Consider the following 21,438-nt stretch of genomic DNA (forward strand, 5'->3'; position numbering starts at 1 on the left):
AGGAAGTGCAGATCAGGGGACGCGGCGGCTCACCGCAGCGCCTGCATTCGGGAGAGGGGAACCATCCACACTGTCAGCTCCCACTGCCCCTCCCCAGCCACCACCACTACTATTAACCAAGGGCCATGACCGGGCCCCTTGCCTGCCTTCTGTTTTAACAACAGACGGACAGGTATCATACTATCCACCTTCCCCCCCTGACTCAGAGGGAGGGGATGGACGCACAGGACCAGCTGCAGGGACCCGGAGCCAGCTAAGAGGACAAAGCTCTGCCCCTCTTGCAGCATCTATAATGCCACTAAGACCAGTGGTCCCCAACGTTCCTTTGCCCGATGGGCATGGTGGAAATATGCCTACCTTACAGTACTGGCCTTTTCCCTCCTCTGATTTGTACAATTGGAAGCTAAATCATCCTTCTTTTTCAGAGGACCCTACTAAATTAATCAACCTTTTTGACTCCCTAATGAACACTCATCAACCAACCTGGGATGATTGCCAACAACTGATAAAAACCCTCTTTACTACTGAGGAACAAAATAGAATCCTGGCCGCAGCACGGAAAAATGTGATTGGGAATGGTGGTCTGATCACCGACAGGCCTGATGAAATAGATGACATCTTTCCTTTGCGCAGACCTGACTGGGACCCCAACGCTCCTGGAGGTAGGGAACATCTGTCCACTTATCGCCAGACACTCATGAGAGGTCTCCGGGAAGCTGCTAGAAAGCCCACAAATTTAGCCAAGGTAAAAGAAATAATACAAGGGCCAGAGGAGCCACCAGCTGTCTTCCTAGAAAGACTAATGGAGGCATATAGGCGATATACCCCATTTGACCCTGCTTCTGAGGTCCATCAGGCATCAGTAATCATGGCTTTTGTAGGACAGTCAGCAACAGATATTAGAAGGAAGTTACAGCGGCTAGAAAACATACAAGGCAAAAATTTGCAGGATGTGTTAAAAGAGGCAGAAAAGATATATGAGAAAAGAGAAACAAAAGAAGAGAGAGAAGAAAGGTTAGAAAAGGAACGTAGAGAGTGGGAAGAAGAGAGAGAAAAGCGTAAGAAGGAAGAGGAAGAGAAAGAAAGATTAGAGAGAGAGCGGAAGGAAGATCGGAGAGATTACAGGAGAACTAAGCAAATAGCAAGAGCCCTGGCCGTAGCAGTCAGTGCAGAAAGGGCAGACAGGGACCTGGGCCCACGTAAGAACCCGGGATGGGGCTCAGGCCCGCGTCGCGATTTAGGATCACGACGGAAGCCGCGCAAGCTCGAGAAGGACCAGTGTGTTCGATGTGGACAGATAGGGCACTGGGCACGGGAGTGCTCCCAACCCCCGAAACCTCGCTCAACAAAGACCCTAGCAATAGACTCCGAATGAGGGGGTCGGGGCTCCAATCCCCTCCCGGAGCTCAGGGCTAAGTTTAAAGTGGAGGGGACTCCCGTGGATTTTGAGTTAGATTCAGGAGCAGTATATTCAGTCCTGAAGAAACCACTAGGGCCATTGGCAAACAAAATAACTTTAGTACAGGGAGCAAATGGAAGCAAGTACAGACCCTGGACTACTAGTCGTACAATGGATCTGGGGAGAGGAGAAATAAAGCACTCCTTCCTGGTCATTCCAGACTGTCCTTCACCTTTAATGGGTCGAGACCTATTAACTAAATTAAGGGCACAAATTACTTTTGAGGAAACAGGCCCTGAGGTAATTTTTAGGAATCCAAAAGTCCAACCTATTGGAACATCCATTTTAACCATGAGAGCTGAAGACGAGTATAGAATATTTGAGGAAGAAATCCATACCTCCAAAACAGATCTGGACTGGTGGTTAGAAATAGCACCAGCAGCATGGGCCGAGACTGCTGGACTAGGGCTGGCAAAACTACAGGCACCAGTAGTGGTGGAATTAAAGGCAACCGCAACCCCTGTAAGAATCAGGCAATACCCCATGAGTCAAGAAGCAAAGCAGGGAATAACTCCCCACATCAGAAAGCTCTATAAGCAAGGAATTCTGGTAAAATGCCAGTCCCAATGGAATACTCCACTCCTCCCTGTCAAGAAACCTAGCTCCGGGGACTATAGACCAGTACAGGACTTGAGGGCAGTTAATGCCCGGGTGGAAGACATTCACCCTACGGTGCCCAACCCCTACAATCTGCTTAGTACCCTCAGTCCAGACAGAATTTGGTACACTGTGTTGGATTTGAAAGATGCCTTCTTCTGCTTACCCTTGCACCCAGCTAGCCAGCCGTTGTTTGCTTTCGAGTGGACAGACACGGAGGCCGGCATCTCAGGCCAGCTGACATGGACACGACTCCCGCAAGGATTTAAAAACTCCCCCACCATTTTTGATGAAGCTTTGCATCAGGACCTACGTGCTTTTCGAGAACAACACCCACAGGTAACTCTGTTAGAGTATGTCGATGACCTGTTGATCGCTGCCGAAACCGAGGGCAGTTGCAGGCAAGCCACTCTAGATTTGCTACAAGAGCTAGCCCAGCTGGGATACCGGGCCTCTGCCAAGAAGGCCCAATTATGCAGACAGGAGGTAACGTTCCTAGGATATACCCTACGTGATGGCAAACGATGGCTGACGGAGGCTCGGAAAAAAGTAGTTGCCCAAATCCCGCCACCAACAACACGGCGACAGCTGCGTGAGTTCCTGGGAACAGCAGGGTTTTGCCGTTTATGGATTCCGGGTTTTGCCAACCTGGCAGCACCTCTATACCATCTCACAAAGGGAGATGCAGCATTTGAATGGACTCCTGATTGCCAACAAGCCTTTGATGCAATCAAGACGGCCCTGCTGTCCGCCCCAGCGCTGGCTCTACCTGATGTGAGTAAGCCATTCACTTTATTTTTGGAAGAAAGAGGCGGGGTGGCCAGAGGCGTCTTAACCCAAACACTCGGGCCGTGGAAAAGACCGGTTGCCTACTTATCAAAGAAATTGGACACAGTAGCCAGTGGCTGGCCCAAGTGCCTTAGGGCAATTGCAGCCGCGGCCCTTTTGGTAAAAGATGCTGACAAGATCTCCCTTGGGCAAAAGCTAACTATAGTAGCCCCACATGCACTGGAAAGCATCATCCGCCAGCCTCCGGACCGGTGGCTCTCAAACGCAAGAATTACACACTATCAAAGTATTCTGCTAGACAAAGACAGAATTCATATTGGAGTACCCGCCACCTTAAACCCGGCCACTCTGCTGCCTGAAGAAGAAGCAGAGCCGGTACTGCACAAATGCCAAGACATACTGGCTGAGGAAAGCAGTACCAGAAAAGATCTCCAGGACCAGCCGTTAAAGCAGTCAGATGTGATATGGTTTACAGACGGGAGCAGTTTTGTAAAAGGAGGAGAAAGAAGAGCCGGAGCAGCAGTAGTAAGCAATCGTAAAGTGGTTTGGGCCCAACGGCTGCCAGATGGAACTTCTGCTCAGCGGGCAGAACTAATTGCATTAACAAAAGCTTTAAAATTAGCAAAGGGGAAGAAAGCCACCATCTACACAGATAGTCGGTATGCTTTTGGAACCGCCCACGTCCATGGCATAATTTATCAAAGACGAGGGCTGCTGACTTCAGCGGGAAAGGACATTAAAAATAAAAAGGAAATACTGGAATTATTATCTGCCCTTCAACTCCCCAAAGAACTGGCCATCGTTCACTGCCCCGGACATCAAAAAGGAAATGGAGCAGTAGCAGCAGGGAACCGAAAAGCAGATGCAGAGGCAAAGGCTGCAGCTGAGGGACTACTGCTCTGCCCCGTCGCAGGACCAAGGCCACTTCAGGAGGAGGCATTAGTATGGGTCAGAGAAGACATCCCTATACCTCCACTCAAGCCGGAGTGGAAAACTACAAAAATTGCTGAACTAGATCCGGAAGAAATAGAAGAGCCTGACCCAGAGGCAAGAAGGTTGTTGCCACTCAAGGAAGTACCTAGACAAGAGAAAACTTCAAGAATTCAAGAGTACCTAAAAACACTCCATCGCCTCACCCACCTAGGGCCCAGGAAAATGTTAGAAATTGCAAGAGACTGGCTGGGGGACACGCGCCCCGAGGAAATAAAAAGACTTGCAGAACAAGTTGTTAAGTTGTGCCAGCCATTTCAGCTGGTAAATGCCTACCCTGGAAGAATCAAAATGGGAAAACGATTAAGAGGAACACGACCTGGACAGCACTGGGAGATTGACTTCACCGAGATCAAGCCCACCAAATATGGACTGAAATACCTATTAGTTTTTGTGGACACTTTTTCCGGCTGGGTAGAAGCCTACCCCTGTAAAAATGAAACTGCGCAAATGGTATCTAAGAAAATTCTAGATGATATTTTCCCCAGGTTCGGACTTCCCCAGGTAATCGGGTCCGATAACGGACCTGCTTTCGTGGCCCAGGTAAGTCAGGGATTGGCCAGGGCTCTGGGAATCAATTGGAAGCTACATTGTGCCTATCATCCCCACAGCTCAGGACAGGTAGAGCGTATGAATAGAACTATTAAGGAGACTTTAACTAAATTATCTCTAGAGACTGGCGTAAGTGACTGGATTTCCCTCCTCCCTTCAGCCCTTTTCCGGGCTCGAAACACCCCTCTCCCCTCCCAGTGTAGTTTAACCCCTTTTGAAATCCTATATGGGGCTCCTCCCCCAGTAAAAGTTATAACTGATACTTATGAACCTTCTCTTGCTTCCTCTTCCCCCTTGACTGCCCGACTGGCTGCTGTCACCACGCTGCAAAAGTGCATCTGGAAAAATCTTCAGCAGGCATACGAGCCCGGGGACCTGACAGTACCACACAACTACAAGCCAGGAGACTCAGTCCTCGTGCGGCGACATCGTGCTCTAACACTAGAACCCAGGTGGAAGGGACCGTATGTTGTCCTCCTCACGACCCCTACTGCAGTTAAGGTAGACGGTATTGCGGCGTGGATACACGCCTCACATTTAAAGCCAGCACCAATAGAATTTAATCAGAATGAGTGGGCAGTGGAGCGAGCAGAAAACCCACTCAAAATCCGGCTTAAACGCCAGCAAACTGCTCCTCCTGCCTCAACTCCTGTGGTTACTTCTAATGCCCCCAGTCTTAGGGGGGTTTGATCGGCCAGTGGAACACCAAAAGCTGTTAAGGACTCTCTACGGTAACCCCTGTGACTGCCCCGGAGGTCATCAGTTCAAACCTGAGTACCGAGCTACACAGGCAGTCGACTGTGGCACTAAAACGGCCTATCTCCAGCTCAAGCCATCAGCTTCCACAGGTGAAATCAAGGCTCAGTGGGTATGTAAGCAAAAACCCCAACCCCTTCCCCCGGACACGAAAGGAACCTGCCCCCCAGGATGTGTAGAGCTAACTCAGGTACACTCACGGTGCTATAAAACCTATCAGCAGTGCGTTAAAAATGGCCAACTCTACCTGGTGGCGAAACTAACTGATACCTACAAGGGAGCACTGGAGGTGAATGGGGTCCTGAAACTTTTAAAACTCCATACGGGGCAGCACATTGTCTAGCAAATATTGGAGATGTGGTCTGCTGGCCTCTAAAGGCCCCTTTACATATATCAGATGGGGGAGGGCCCACAGATCAAGAAAAAGAAAAGGAAGCCATAGAATGGGCCGAAAAGGAAGTTTATAACCTAATGCCAAACTGGCCCAAGCACCCCTCCCTTCAAGCTAGGGTGCTAAATGAGGATCTGGATTCAAATATACACGAGATTCTAAAGTACACTCACAAGCTCTTAAATCAAACCAACCCAAGCTTAGCGGCTGACTGCTGGCTATGCATGAAAATGAGTAACGATTGGCCATTAGCAATACCTGTGCCTAAACCAAATATAAGTAGCTTTTCAAACTGCACCTATACCAAGCCCTTTAAGGTAATCCCTCAGGAATTTGACTCCTCCACTTGCTATGTTAGAAATTACTCACTAACCATAGATTTAGGGCAAGTACCAACAACAAGGTGCTCTAACATCTCCGAAGTCTCTTTGGACTTGGGATGCCTCCCCCCAGGACAGGTCTGGGTCTGTGGAGGAAATTTGGCTTATCCAGTGTTACCCAGAAATAGCACAGGCATTTGTGCACCTGCCTTCCTGCTACCCAACATTGATGTTCTCCCAGGAACTGAACCAGTCCCTCTTCCCAGCATAGACCTCCTGGGAGGACACCGAACTCGTAGGGCTGTAGTATTACTACCCCTGCTGGCTGCGTTAGGTGTGGTCGGAGGATTAGGAATGGGAGCTGCAGGGTTAGGAGTTTCATTGGACCGGTATAATAAGTTATCTGATCGACTGGCCTCAGACATCCGGCAGGTTTACAAGTCTATCCAGGACCTACAAGACCAGCATGACTCACTCGCCCGGGTGGTCCTGCAAAATCGGAGGGGACTAGACTTAATCCTAGCCGAGAAAGGAGGATTGTGTGTAGCTTTACAAGAAGAATGTTGCTTTTATGTTAATAAATCCGGAATAGTACGAGACAGAATAAAGAAACACCAGGAAGAATTAGCAAAGCGAAGGGAGGAACTCTATGATCAACCGTTATGGTCTCTATGGGGAGGAATCCTCCCCTACCTCCTGCCTCTACTTGGTCCACTGCTAAGTGTACTCTTAGTAGTTGCAGTAGGACCCTGTATCGTAAACAGAGTTGTAACTTTTATCCGCACTCAAGTGGGGGAAGTTAAGCTAATGGTGCTAAGACAGCAATATCAGGAAGTACCCACAAAACTCTGAGTAACCACTTGCTGCACCTTGAACTTAACCCCTGAAACCAACTCCGCCCCACCTCAGCAGGAAGTAGTTACAGAAGAGAAACCGTCTGCCCAAAATCCCTTCAATGTTCTTGGCTAGCAGTGGTTACTTCGGTTACTTCTGTGTTAATTCTAAGATTAGAATTATTAACAAGAAGGAGTGGGAAATGAAAGAAGTGAAAAACATATTTTCCCCTACACATTCCTGATGGGAGTTGTCTGTCTCTTTCTCATGCAATGCAATGTTCCCCCCTCACCCTCCCCTCTGTGTTAACTACCTGCTTGTCTTTTATCTACTGAGTTACAGGTGCTGATCCATTTGCTGGCTCCCCATGGTTTTACAGACCTTGCATTAATTATCCTGAAGACATCTTGGAGACATAATGTCTGGATCCCGCTCACTTGGAGACTTGAAGTCTGGACCCTACTCACACCTACCCCCAAAACCTCCGGATTCCCCCATATCAAAGCCCATTCCTGTTTCCTCTGTAAAAATAACACAGCCCACCTGAAAACTGTATAAAAACCCCTTGATTTCAGACCTTGGGGTTCGCAACCTCTGCTCTGCTCCGAGCATGTTTCGAACCTCTGATCGATCAGATTAAACTTGGAACTTGCCTGCAATTTGCTGAGCACGTGCCTTTTTCACTATTCTGTGCTGGGCAACTGGGGGGTCGGGTCGTCCGGATTTTTCAATATCATGGTTCTTACCCTGAACATTGCAAATACAGTGAACATTTCCTCCAGTCATTAAAATAACTTGAAAACACAATTCTAGCATGTTTAATAATCTCACTGTTTTGCTATTCCAGAATTAAAGAATTCCAAATCATCCGACATTTAGACATTCAGATTTTTTGTTTTAACATTACCATAGAGGGGCACATAATTTAGTATCAAAAGCTTTGCTCTCATCTCTAATGATAGAATTCTGTGTATTATTTAAAAGCATAGTTGATACAAGACTGTTTTACTTATTCATCTGTCATCCTCCCAAAACAAATAAACAGAAAAATCTGCAAATTTCTTGTACTGCAAATTAGAAATATTTGAAAGGATTTTAGGAAAAAAGAATTAAAAAATTTAAAACTTTAGTCCTTTCATTGTAAAAAAAAAAGTGATTCTTTTGTTAAAATAATAATCCATAGAATTTAAAACTGGGCTGGAGAATTAACTCTGTAGTCTGAACTGAGTATTTGCTTTGCATGAAGGAGATGCGATTCACTCCCTGACACTGGCATGGTCACCAAGGATACTAAGATAACTCACCAGCACAGAGCTGGGAGTAGCCCCAAGAACTGTATGACCCCTTCAACATGAAGCTAGGAGTAGTCTCTGAGCATGCAGCTATAACCCCAAATACAACTCTCCACCCCCAAGGTGGGAAAAAAACCAAGAAAACCTGCTCCATTCTCTTTCTGATGGTTAGTTGGAGGAAGCTTGGGTTTTGGATTTCAGACTCAACCATCAGAGCAGTTTTTTTGCGCAAATTTTCTCCTGTTTCCTTTCTTCCCAGTGGAACTGGCTTGTGTTCCCATTATAATGGCATCAACTAGGACACTATCCATTGATCACTGTGTTCAGATGATTTCTTCCTCCTTCATTTCTGTTTCCTTGAGGGGAAATGGACACTAAAGCAGATGCTAATGGCATTCTTGAATTGTTGCAGCCCCAGGCTCTCCCAAGGAGGAGTGAGGTGGTGCTAGGCATCTTGTTTCACAGGAAGGAAGAGAGAATTCACAGTTGTTCTCTGCCAGCCCTCTCATCTCAAGTCTGTGAAGTGACAGTCTCCATAGGCTCAAAGTAGAAGTTTGGAAGCTTTCTAAAGTCCTCTGACCCTGGAAGGTATAATTAAAGTGTCACCAAGATGCTTCTATTGGCTTTGAGCTAGTTACAAGTACATTTTAAAGAGTGGACCTTTCCCCTTTCCATCTCCTGTACCCCATTGTGAGTGCTGTGGGTGGTCAACAAATAAAAACAGATAATAACCCTGTGCTATTCTTCCAAACCTCTACAGAAATGCAAATTGCTGCCTTCAGAAGGAAGCACACAGGCATATGAATTTTATATCAGCAGGGATTACCAATGAGTCATGCTTGATGTTGTAAAAACTATTCAGGTGGGAAAGCAAGTGCTGCAATCAGAGAATACGATGGGGAGTACCTCTCTTTCCTGAATGTTCAATTACCAGAAGCACACAATGCACTCACCACCACACACTTCCCAACTCACAAAACCAGCTTTCTATAAAATGTATGCCAAATCTCCACAGGAAGGAAAGCTAAATTCTTCAAAATCAAATGGTTATCACAACGTAGAGAATGAATGTGGGGAATGGTAAGCAGTGTTAATACCTGAGCAAATGCCAGAATTCATGCAGATATCTGTTATTTATGCTCTTAATTGTTATTTCCAGTAGGTGTCTGGCTGCCAGTGCATATGAGTTAAGTACTGTAAAATAACAGATGTCACACATCACAGGAGCAACAGGGAGTCAACATAAGCAGCAGTGTAAATCCGATTACTAGGGAAGAGAAGAGAAAGTACACAAAAACAGATGAGCCTGTGGTTGTAATTTATAAAACAAATTATGCCACTCAAATATGTTCTATACTAATTATGTATCTGCACTGAGTATGCTGAGTACAAGGCAGAAGGGCCATCTTGGAGAAAGAAACTTATTTGGGTTACAAACTTCTCCTTCATTCTTAAAAGGACAAAATAAAGAGAAGAATGAGGCTGGTGATAAATAGAGGTTAAGGCACTTGTCTTGCATGCTGGTCATCTTGTTCAGTCTCCGGTACCCAATCCGGGCCCCCTGAACCCCACTAAGAGTGGTCCCCGAGTACACAGCCAAGAGGATGCCATGAACATTGCCAGGTATGCACCCCCCTAAAATATGAAAATCAGAAAGGGGAATAATGAGAAAGCATGAATGGGAAGCAACAAAGGAGAACATGAGAAAAAGAAAAAAAAGTGACATTTCTTTTTATTTTAAAATTTTATTTGGGTAAAGCCAGGTAGTTTTTATGGAACACAACTTGTTTAAAAATATGAGAGGAGAGAAATAGGGGAAATGTGTGCAAGAAGACTACAGGCATCTTCAGAGTGGAAATAAGTAGTGAATATAGAGACAAACAGGCAAGATATGTGTTCAAGAAAGAGCATGGGCTTGAGAGCAGACCAAGTGACATTTTCTAGACAAAGGTCACATGGGGTGCTGAAATGACTGAGAAGGACTTGATTGTATATGTTAAAAGCACCTGCCAATGAGGCTTATACTAGAGCACCAAATGATATATTGGCACAATTTTGCAAAGACTTAAGGAGTTCAGAGCTTCGAGAAAAAAAAGTTTAAAAAAACATGATCCAACCACAAAAAGCGAAGCCAAACACATCTGGGATTAGGAAGGGTGGGGAAATCTTAAACAAAGATAACTCAGCTGGAGAGAAAAAAAAGAAGTAAAGCCTGAACCTGGAGTGGAAGTGACAGAAAATTCTATCTAAATTGCAAGGTATTACAACAGCTCTGGAAGGTGAGAATTCCCTTTTGGGGTTTTAAATGCTGAGGTGTCTCATTATGAAGTACTGAAAAAGAAATGCACATTCCTCTTTGCTTAGAGAATGAGTTCTTCATTACATATCAGAATGAATGAATGTTGTTCACAATACAGAATATATTTTGACTGATGGGATTACATACATATGGCTGAAATTGGTCTGAGCCTATCATTTCTAGTCAAATACTTGTTCAGCAATTTGTCTAGACCATATTGTAATTTTCAGAACTCGAGGGATTACTTAATGATCACAGCACTGACTTGTTTAGGCACCTCTGTATTATATTAGCACGTACATATTCAAAACTCTCCAAATAGGTGCCACAGATGAGGAAGCTGAGATCTCAAGGAAACTCCCCAAGGTCACACATTGAAGAAATGGAGAATATGAAATTCAAACCCAAGCTATCTCTTTCTTATGTGCATACTGTCCCTTTAGTACTGCATAAGGCTGTCTTTGCGTAGGCAGAGATGACTAACCAGTAATTCCCTTCAGTTTGGCATACTCTTGATCTCTGGCTGGAAGTGGGAGGGCTGATGACATTTCTGAGCCTATACTATTCATCCTGAGTCCTCACTCCCAAATATCCAGTTCCCCTCCTAAAATGATCTGCAGCATCTTTCTAGGACACAGAGTTAAAGGTTTCATTTTGTGGCTCCAGCATCCAGGTATTCTTCACATTTGACACATTTGACTGCAATGTTCCTTGAGAGACGAGCACTTTATGGAGACTCTGAAGAGTCTATACAGAATTGAGAATTCTCTTAGGACTTTTGTCATCTGAAAATGGAAAAGTTAGTTTGTCAGTTGAGACGCTAGAACTGAAATGTTAGGAAATTACTTAAATTATTTGTAGTAGATATTTTTTTAATCATTCATAAAAACCTAGAAAAGCATAATTATTTATAAAATATTGATTTCTTGGGGGGAAGAAAATGGTCTTTGTTCCTGCATCTTAAAGTGGGATAGTTGCTCTATATGTTTGGAAGGATTGAGGAAGAGTGTAATCATTGAAAAATGTATTACACATCATTCCATACAGCAGGAAGCTGGCCATCTCAGGAGGAGAGGGCAAGTTAAACCCCTACCCTGCTGAAGCCACACCTGCTGCCTCCATCACCCAGAATTACGATTTTCCTGATGATCCTACCTCATCACCCCTCTATAATTCTAGTTGGGGACATCAATCTGACCAAATTTCAGGTACACCAAAGCTCTTTGGGCCATAGCTGGTGGCTGTCAGGGATTACTCTTGGCTCTGTGCTCAGAAATTGCTCCTGGCAGGCTCAGGGGACCATATGGGATGCCGGAGATCAAACCTGGGTCTGTCTCGGTCAACAGTGTGCAAGGCAAACACTCTACAGCTGTGCTGTCTCTCTGGCCAAGCTGTATCTTCCTTCTTCCAGGAATCCTGGTAGCAAATGCAGTCATCATCTTCAAACTAGGTCAGCACCATAGACTTATTCTTTTCTCGAATGAAATGTAAACCAGGCCATGAAAGATCACAGGTCTTTGGCCATGCAGAGTAAAGCTGGTCATCTTGGGAGGAGAGGGCAAGTCAAGCACTGACCCTGCTGAAGCCACGTCTGCTGCATCCATCACCCAGAATCTCGTTTTTCAGAGGGATCTGCCTCATTACCCTGCTAAGATTCCCTTTGGGACACCAATCTGATCAAACTTAAGGTACACTTGTCTTTGGGCTGATATCACTAGGGTTTTTTTTTTTTTTTGAGAAAAAGTGGGCACCTTCCCTTCAGATCTGCCTTCTTCCAGGAGGCCTGACAGCTGAGTACAGGCCCCTAAAAGCCACAATATCAGTAATAGTGCTTTGAATGTCTGGACAACTTCATTTGTTTGATGCTGTCATTCCTATAGAAATACACCCTTTAACAGAACAAACAGCTAACAAGAGCTTAGTAAACCTTCTGCTATTATATTAATGACATCATTGGAGATACAGGTGCTATCTCTCTTCATCACCCCTCTCTCTTCCAACGTTTTCTGCATATGCCTAGGCAGACTGCAGGATCATGTAGTTCTTGCAGGCCTGGACAGATGGCATATTCAGGTAGGGACATCCTAGCACAGAAGTCTCACTCACATGCACCATGACCTTTATGCCATGGCTGGAGATTAGGAAAGCCAGAACAGGATGCAGGAATGCTGCGGTACAATTGGCAGCAAACCGGAAATTTAAGAACAGCCAGGAAAAATGTCAGGGAGTCTTTGGGTTAAAATCTGGGCAAGGTCCGGAGACACAATTTGGACTAGGAAAGCATACACTGGACAGAAAATGAAGTAGGGTATGGACCTGACCATCATGCACTGGAGGTGAGTTGACCATCTGGGACAGGACTGAGACTGCATTAGGGTAAGCTACAGTTTCACATAATGTAAAGTGATTTTTCTAAAGTAATATGGTAACATTAGATAGATGGAATCTAACTTGTTTTGCCAAATAATAATGAGAACAATTATAATGATAGCACTAATATCCACTCAATCAGAACTCCTTATTCCTGGTTTGGTGCCCTGCCTAGTGTGATTCCTGTCCATTGTGTTCCAGGTTGTTCTTGGCATCCTTTGCCTGAAAGAGGAAGTCTACCTGTTGCTTTGGAATCTATACGGATCAAAGAGAGTTATTAACCTCCATTTAAACTTTGGCCCAGAGCTTAGTTTTTAAGTGCTGAATTTCCATCTGCTGACTTTTGGGAAGTAGCGTCTTTCCTGTGTCCTCTGGAAGATGCCTTATGCCTGCTTGGCTAGTTTATGAGCAAGAGAACGTTTGCAATAGCTGACTGTTCTCTTGATTGACAGATTTTTCTGTCTCATGGCTATTAGATGAGGCTCTTCAATTCTTGGGCAAGGTAGCTTTTAATGTGTAGAAATTAAGCTTAGTCCAGTTTTGGTTTAATTGCAACCTATCTACATAATCTAGGCTAGCATCTGTTACTTAGAAAGAAAGATGATTCTGAGGGTTTGTAGATCAAGAAATGATTTTTCTAAAATTACTGAGCTTGGGGGCTCAAGAGATAGCACTGCTACACCTTGCATGTGACCGACTGGGGAGGGACCCAGTTCGACTCCTGGCATCCCATATGGTGCCCCTGCCTGCTGGGGCAATTTCTGAGTGCAGAGCCAGGAGTAGTCCCTGAGCACCGCTGGGTGTGGCCCAGAAACCAATCAATCAATCAAGTTTAAAAAAATTACTGAGCTTCTCACTTGGGGGTGGGTGGGGCATAATAATGATAAGCTGTAGTTGCAGAGGTGATGGCAGAAAATGGAAGTGAAGACCGTCTACGTGGGTCTCTGAGAAACACCAGGAAAGCAGGGGTCTAGAATGGCAGAGCTTATTTACTCCACTGTTGGAACAGTCGTTCTCATGTTTTCAGCCTTTAGTATTTTCCTTATCCAGAATCAAAAATCTTGGACTGGAGAGAGAATAAAGTGGATAAGGTATATGACCTGAACACAGCTGGTCTGGGTTCTATCCCTGACACCACACACGATCATGTAGGCATGGACCAATATTAAAACTAAATTAAACAAAAAGCAAACAAGAATTCTTATGCTCTCTCTTACTTCTTATTGAGCTAAAAATAGGGACTCTAATAATAATAATCATCCCAAAACTGGGACTCTAATAGTACTCATAAAGAATAATGGTATAAGGTAGTAGGAATAGGTGGAGTGTACCATGAATGGGGAATTCCACTTAAATTTTGTTAGGAAAATTTATAACACATGGGAATAAAAACTTATTGTTAGGGTTTTAGATAGCTGTTTTTTTTTAATATTTGACTATGGGTATCTCTTGAAGTTCTTAAAAATGCTTCCATTCACCACACTTTATTCTTTGTGCAACCTTGTGTGGATTCATCAGTTTTTGTAGGTAGAGAAACTACTTGCCCATAAAAAATGGTATTTAGCTTCATTTGAAATCTTCACACAAAGATTTTGAAGGAGGCCCTGGAACAGTGAATTTGAAGGGTATTTAGAGAACGAAGCAATTTCTTTTAAGGTTACTTGACCCCTGGCAGAACTCTGCAATATTTCCTTTCACTTTGTGCAGTCATATAAAGACCAAAAAGGTAAAACTACATTTAGGGAGCACATGCAGAAAATAAAAAAGTTTGCAAGTTGCCTTTTGGTCTTTAGGAAAGACCTTTATTAGTATCTGCTTTTGCTTACCAAAATAAATGGAGGAGGGACCAGAGCGGTGATGCGGAAGGGTAAGGCAAGACAGGAGCAATTTCTGAGCTCATAGCCAGGAGTACCACCAGAGTGTCACCGGGTGTGGCCCAAAAAAACAAAAACAAAAAAAATGGAGGAAGAGTTACCTAGTATAAGAATTAAGAAAGTTGCCTTGCATACAGATGAGTCTGGTTCTTTTCTCAACATGGTATATGGTTACCCCAAGTACTACCAGGAATGTTCCTTGAGCACAGTGCCAGGAGTCAGCCTTGAGCATCAATGGATGTGGCTTTCAAATAAAAATACCACTCAGTACAGAACCCGGCACCACATAATTCCTCTAACTCCACTTGGAGTGACACCTGAGCAGCTCATGGGCTCTGACACCCTCCCCCACCAATAAATTGGAGTGCATTCTTGCTAAAATGATATACTAACAAGTGAAACTAGCACTCCTAGTGAAACTGTACTCCTTTTGCAATATCTTCCAGAGGTAGCCTCCTTCCTGGGAACTCTATACACTGTATAGACTACACCTGTTTTTATTCTATGTTACTATTATTTTGGGTCTTAAGTATTGTTTCCCATGCATGGTAGAATTTGGGTTTGGGAACACTAACAAGTTTTCCCACTTAAGTGATAGTGTGATCACATTATTCTGTTAATTGCATCCTCACTTTCCACCATTTGTCTCTGGAAAGTTTAAAAAAAATACTATATTTTTGGCTAAGGAAGAAACTTATTCAAATCTATCCTGAAGAGTAAAAAAAAGTTTGCAATATTTATTATCATATCATTCACTTAGCAAATCTTTATGGATCACCTTCTCTGTGCCCAGTACATTAGAGATTCTAATGAAAAGGTGGTCCCTCTCTTTAAAGAACTCAGAGTCTACTGAGGAAGACAGATGGGCACATAGCCTTATAAAATAATGCATGGTGAAGAATTGTGTTTTGCTTCAGAGATAATCTAGCATTTGTGTTAGTCCTTGAAAGACAAGACGGTTTCTCATTAGTGAGGCATCCTGACTGTATCAACTTTTATTAAGTATCACTGCTAATAATCTCAGAATTGGAGAAGGATAGTTGAGGTTGATTTAATCAACTGTTGTTTCCCTGTTTTTTTTTTTTTTTGACTGGGATTGAGGTTGAACCAGATAACCTTTATCAATCAGAACCCTGAATGGTAACTGTGGGCCCCTAAATAATTTTTCCTGATATGACCATACTATAAGAGTTGAGAACTTGATATAGAATGAATACAAACACAATGCTTGAAATAGTGTTTCTACTAATTCTTCTTTTTAGATCTCAAGGGATTTTATATTGTAATGTTGTCAGTCTTGACCCTACATTCATAATCCCAGTAATTCAACCCAAGTACATCTAAAGAATGATTGAAATTTATTGGTGTGTAGATACATAGCTACTCACCTTTGAGAAGTCAACTCTAGGGCTATAAACTTTTAAGTTTTTTAATAAAACTTTGCTTATAGCTGACATTTTTCTAGTGACAGAATCTGTTAACTAGGATACCATTGGGAAAATAAATGGTAGGAAGTCCACCATAATTTCTGTGTAGTTATTAGTGACTTTATTTTAAACAGTGTGATCACATTCTGAAACATTCAATTTATTTCTCCAGGCAACAAAGAGAAGAAACAATTCAATGTTGTTTGAATAAAATATTGACTGGATGCTCTCATCAGTTATTTTTATCGACACTCACATAATGCCTTATCGCAGATTGAAATGAAACAAATGCAACCAAGCACCAGGTATTTCATGAATATCTGAACTTGGATGATATAGGTAAATCAAGGAAACAGTTGGCTGAATTTTTCAATTTCCATTTAAACCAGCACCTCGATATAAACTTTGCTTTGTGTGGTCAATATTTAATTTTGGAAATAGTAAAATTCTAATTCTCACCACCAGGGGGAAGTAGAACACTAAAATTGCAATGAATGTGAGTTAAATGGATGAAAAATCAGGCTCTAGACTAGAGCAAGCAATAAGAACTCTTAAAAAATGTAGACTAGAATTTTGTAACCTTTATGCCCTTGTGCTTTACATTAATTTTAGCCTTTTTATAGATTTTTGCAAGTTTAATCCTTGGTCTAAACATGTTTTATAAAGGACACAGAAGGAATTACTAGTCATGAGAAGTGCTTTATATTTTATTTTGAACAATAAAGATGTAAAATAAGATGTAAAAATCACAAGTTTTTTTAGGTAGTTATCAATATTTTTAGATAGCTGATTGGAATACTTTTGAAGCTGGCATACATTTCTTGAGGCTGGAACATTAGTGTAAAATAGATGAGCAAAAATTGTGCCTGGTATTGTTATGCATTTAAATAGAGCTTAAACTATTTATTGGAGGAGGTAAAGATGTACTCTGTTTTCCTAGTTTTGCTTGTAGAGCCTTCTATTCATAGGGAAAATTATTCTTTCTATAGTTTGCTTTCTTCCTTTCTGATGCAAATCCCTCTTCTTTAGTGAGCATTAGAATCCCCTAGAAAAGCTGTGAACTCAATTTGTGTGTCCCACTCTCCAAGTCCCATTTTCAGATTCTGGAAAGGGATCTCAGAATGTAAACTGCTAACAACTTCCAGGTGATACTTATTCTGCCAGTGATGATCCACACTTTGAGAACCAGTTTTACATCAATTCAATCGCTTATTCTATAAGAGCAAATACTATCAGAACAAAGTCTCAAGAATGCCTTTTATAGACTGGAGAGATAGTACAGCGGATAGGGCACTTGACTTGCACATATTTGACCTGGGTTCAATGCCCAGCATTCTATATTGTCCCTCAGCACTGTTAGGAGTAATTCCTGAATGTGAAACCAGGAATAATCTCTGAGCATTGCCAGGTGTGGCCCCAAAACAAAAAGCCAAAAAAGAAAAAAAGAAAAAAGAAACCCAACCCCATCACACTGACCCCCAGTGAACTGAATTCTTTTTTTTTTTTTTTTGGTTTTTGGGCCACACCCGTTTGACGCTCAGGGGTTACTCCTGGCTATGCGCTCAGAAATCGCCCCTGGCTTGGGGGGACCATATGGGACGCCGGGGGATCGAACCGCGGTCCTTCCTTGGCTAGCGCTTGTAAGGCAGACACCTTACCTCCAGCGCCACCTACCCGGCCCCCTGAATTCTTAATAACTGAAGACAAAGTAAAATAGTGTAAAGTATTTAGTGAGTGATGTTTGCCAGAAATGTAGTACTGATATAAAATGAGAATTGGAGAATAATTTGGTTTGAATTATTCCACTAATCTGTCTATAATAATTGGAAATTGGCTAGTTATTCACTTTATAAATCTTTTGTCTCAGTGAAAGAAAAATAAATGGGCAAAACACCATCTGGGTGTCAATATGACTTCTGCTTGGTCATCAGTTTAAGTGGTCAAATTGTAGCAGTGGAAATCTGTTCTGGCTTCTGGGATAGATGAAAATTGTTATGTCCCAGGTTGGCAAAGATGGAAGCACTTGGCAAAACTTAAGTTAGGGATTTTTTATTAGCCTCACTGCGACGGCACTTCATGCAAAGGAAGACCAAAGTGCAGCCCCAAACTCAGTTCTTCTAGTTCTTTTAAAGTGTGGGGAACATACTTCCAGAGCAGATACATATAAGTAGATAAGTGGGTTCACAAAAACGGGGAATGTGGTTACAGTTACAATATCAATAAGAAACTAGTTCTCAGCAACAATTCAACAGATGGTTATAGTCCGAAGGAGAATCCCTCAGCTCCCCTGACCCCCACAATCCTGCTCCCCTCCCATCTCTGGACCTGACTAAGGAAATTCCTGCAATCTCAAAAAGTGGTTCAGAAAGTGGATCAGAGGGGGCACATGGACCGGGGTGCTTTGGGATCCTAGATCTCCCCTCTCCCGACAATCCCCCCCAGAAATTCCTCCAGTCTTGGGAAGTCCGGCAGGAGAAGAGAACCTGGATCGGCCAAAGTGACTACCACTATGAGGGGTCCTGACAGTGGGTGGACAACTCACATTTCAATCTCAGGTAATGTTGGTCTTGTGGGGAAGCAGGAGAATGACCATAGGTGCAAAAACAAGAGGGTGTGTTCAAAAATGTTAGGCACTGGTGTAGATAATGCAGCAGGGAGGGGGCTTATTTTGCATGTTTCCAAGTTGAGTTTGATCTCCAACATCCCAAAGGGTCCTGAGTCCTACCAGGAGCACAGACCTCGGAGAAAATCCTAAGTACAGTTGGGTGTGGGCACCCAAATAAACAACAGACTTGTGGGGGGAAAAAAGTGTATCAGATTAGTTAAGGGAGTTCCTATAATAAAATAAACAAGTCGTGACAAGATAATTTCTGCAGGACTGGAGCAGTGGTGCTAGAGGTAAGGCATCTGCCTTGCAAGTGCTAACCTAGGACGAACCTTGGTTTGATACCCCAGCATCCCATATGGTCCCCCAAGCCAAGAGTGATTTCTGAGCGCATAGCCAGGAGTAACCCCTGAGCATCACTGGGTGTAGCCCAAAAACCAACTAACCAACCAAATAAACAAAAAACAAAACAAAGCAAAAATATAATTTCTGCAGCAATCACGCAGATTTATTTAACACTAGCTGAGTGTGGGAGAAGGCAGAGAGAATGGTCTCTAAAAGAAGGCCCACCAAAAAAACTATATCAAGGGTCAGCAATAATGGTCTTTTCTGAGCCAAGGTTTCACAAAAAATAACCACACTTTCTAAACAGGTCATTTAAATAAAAACTTAAAATGAACGAGTAGCAGCAACAAAATCCTTGCAAACATAAAAGTGATATAAGTATAGCTAATGAAGAGAATCAATTCAATTCTTGTTTGTTTTTGGTTTGGGGTCCATATCCAGTGGTGCTCAGAACTTACTGCTGGCTCTGTGCTCAGGATCTCTCCTGGCAAGGTTCAGGATATCCTGATTCTAGGGACTGAAATGGGTTGGGCCCATGTTTCAGGTGTTATTGCTCAGTTGTATTTTTCTACATACCACACTTTTAAAAATACAAAGGTTATAAACAGAAAGCATGATTCCATGGAGAACTACATAATGTGACCATTTGTAGACAAGGAAGAGCAAAGCTTGATATTTATTTACCAGTGTACATGGAAAACTGTTTCAGGGACTTTGAAGTCCCTGAAAGTCTGTGGCTTGGAAACCACAGACCTAAGAAGCTTGAGAGTTGTAAACTCTTACCTGGAGCTTAAAGTCTCATATATGCAGATGTTGTTATAGTTCACACTCAGGTCTATATTATGCAAATGATGTCTTCAGTCAGTGCACTTATGATTGGTTGAAAATTTGTCAAACATGAGTGGTTGAATTTCACAGGGGACTCCTGGCTTACTGGAATGGTTTCAGTTACTTCCTGGACAATGAATGAGCATGCTGGAGAATCTATAGGCATCTAATTTGACATTATTACAGTGTCTCCTGAATGATTTTTTTTACCCAGTCAGAGGGTTCCCTTTTTGCTTTTGTTTTTCTTTTATTTTTTGGACCACACCCATTTGATGCTCAGGGGTTACTCCTGGCTATATGCTCAGAAATCGCCCCTGGCTTGGTGGGGGGGGCATATGGGATACCGGGGATGGAACTGTGGTCCATCCTAGGCTAGCGTTTGTTTGCAAGGTAGATGCCTTACCTCTAGTAGTACTGCCCCGGTTCCTGCTTTTTTTTTTATCTTACTTATATTTGCATGACATAATGAAAATAAGTCTATATGGCACATGCTCTAATCACTGAACAAATCACACTGGGCATTTAATCTGGTAGGCATACATACTGTGATTCCAATTCATTATAAGCTACATACTCATCCTTCAGAGCATTTGGGCTGTGTGTAATATCTATAAGACAACCTGAGAAATACCTATTTATTTTATTAAAATTTTTTTAAGATGAAGCAAAATGATTTTTATTGAATGAAACTTACCAGAAAGATGTGAACTGGGGAGAGGAAAAGGAATACATATATATTAAGAGAGAACAAAATCATGAAAGAATAAGCAAGCCCAGGACAGAAAGATCCTTTCAAAGGAGTACATGGGCTCAAATCTCAAACCATGGTCTTCTCTTTAGGAGAAAGTATAAAATATTCCTTTAGAGCCATATGAAGAGATTGGATCCTGCAATATTCTCCAAGGCTGAATACTGATTTCTTCTCTAGGGTCACTGTAAGAGACTTTATTTAGAATTTGTTTTGAATTTTCCAACAATGCTTGGGACCACTAGGACCACATTTGCAGTTCTCAGGTAACCATGTAATCACAGGGATCTAATTGGAGTCCTGCAATATGCAAAGAAAGCATCTCTAGCCTCCTTTTAATCTCCCTGCCCTAAGTTTTTAAAATACAATTTGAAATATTAATTTTAAGGGAGAATTCTACTTTACTCGCAGAATTTGTTCTTGAGTTACCCATGCTTACCAAGACTTGCATTTTCAGGTCGTTGAAGAAAGATAGGTTGCTGTGCTACTAGATGAAGCTGAGCACAGGTTTGAAAGCAGTGTCACACAGGTCCGTGCTGGTCCTGGCTATAGTGCTCTGACCTTTAAACACCTGTTCTTCTTATTCATTTCTTTTTTTTTTTGTTTGTTTGTTTTTTCGGGCCACATCCTGAAATTGCCCCTGGCTTGGGAGGACCATATGGGATACTGGGGGATCGAACCGCGGTCCTTCCTTGGCTAGCGTTTGCAAGGCAGACACCTTACCTCTAGCGCCACCTCGTCGGCCCCATCCTTATTCATTTCTGATGCTTGCCTGATCCATTTCAGTTTCATGCTCATGTTGGTTATTTATTCACTTCAGGCTAGTGCTTCCCAGGTATCCTAGAAAAACATGGACTGTAGTTATATTGCTTGACTTTACTAATTCCACATCTGAATTTCTAAGTCTTAATTACCTTAGCCCCAAACCTATCATGAAGGTTGTTAGTATTTGCAAGATAAAT

The sequence above is a fragment of the Suncus etruscus genome, chromosome 1, assembly GCF_024139225.1.
Source record: "Suncus etruscus isolate mSunEtr1 chromosome 1, mSunEtr1.pri.cur, whole genome shotgun sequence".
Taxonomy (NCBI): Eukaryota; Metazoa; Chordata; class Mammalia; order Eulipotyphla; family Soricidae; genus Suncus; species Suncus etruscus.